Source organism: Cupressus sempervirens, chromosome 7, assembly GCF_028749045.1.
Source record: "Cupressus sempervirens isolate cs-2001-9-10 chromosome 7, ASM2874904v1, whole genome shotgun sequence".
Lineage (NCBI taxonomy): Eukaryota > Viridiplantae > Streptophyta > Pinopsida > Cupressales > Cupressaceae > Cupressus > Cupressus sempervirens.
Genome location: NC_143124.1, coordinates 291,356,792 through 291,358,157, shown reverse-complemented (window position 1 = coordinate 291,358,157; position 1,366 = coordinate 291,356,792).

Sequence of the window (1,366 nt, the reverse complement as noted above, 5' to 3'; positions counted from 1 at the left end):
CAGAAAAAACATAAGGCTGAAACAACAGAAGGTAAAGCCCAAAACAAAGCAACTGAAGCAACAAAATCGATCTCCGGACCTGAAACAAACAGAATATTCACCAGAATGCTAAAATGCAAAAGACTGAATAGGATGTGTCTGGAACAGAATCTGGAACAACAACCAACATCACTGGAAAGAGCACAGAAAGAGTTTTCCAGCAATATAAAGAAGTCCAAAAATGGAGATCGAAAACTCAAGATACGCCTCCCGGAGTGCAAAATAGAACATCTGACTTTGATTGCCATAATAGGCAACCAAACTGTATCAAAACTCAAAAAAACCTATACCAGTATCTCTGTCTCAGAACCAGCTTTTCGACGATTCTTTCGCATCAAAAAAATACCTCCATATGCAAAAGTTATGGCCAAAAAACCACAAGTAGGTCTTGATTTCAATGCATTACAAACCCTCATGAAGAGCATATGTTAAAAGTGAAACTTGGGCACAATAATCAAGGAAACAAATAGCACCACTGCGATCTACTTGAAAAATCATGCACTTTCAAAAAAAGAATCACCTTGATATGAGGTCGTATGAGAAAGTTATGATCCTCCGAAGTTTCCAAAACAAGAACTGTGCACAGTCACGGCTGAGAATCTGCAATTTCTGAAGAATTCATGCATGAAAATCAAAAACTAACTCCATTATTGGATAGAGCACAAAAAAATAGCCAAGTTCATAACAAGAATCATCAAAATCGGAGTCTGTATGAGCAAGAACGAGACATTTGAAAACTGCATTCAGATCTGCGGCTGCCAACGGAGAGGGGTATGGCTGTAGGTTTGCATGCTCGATCCTGAAAAATATACAGCTTGCATGCAAAATCTAAAAGATACCCAGATGGTTTTTCGGGGCTGCAAACAAAACCCAGAAAGCGTTTTGCTTGCTGATGAACAGAAGATGTTGCTGTAGTGTAAATCAGACGCTTTTAACAGTAAAAAACGGCTCCAAAAATCAAAAAACGACCCCAGCAACCAAAATTTGACATGCAAATTCTAGATCAGCTTCTCAAGTCCATCAATGGCATGCTGGAACCTGCAAAACTGATTGAAAACTCCAAATATGCAAGTTGGTTGTCAGATTTGAGATTAAAACCCCAGAGAAAAACTGTTTTTGTCAAAACTTTTCTGATTCTCAAGATCATCCAAAGATGCAAGAGAAGAGCATACTTCGTTTTTCAAAAAACTAGAATAAAGTTTATTTGCCCCCCCCCCCCCGAATCTCTCAAATAAGGAAACTAAAATCTACTCTTGCACATAGAAAAGCTCTGATACCATGTTAGAATCTGAAAAGATTAATAACCCAGAAAACTAGTGCAAAGAGT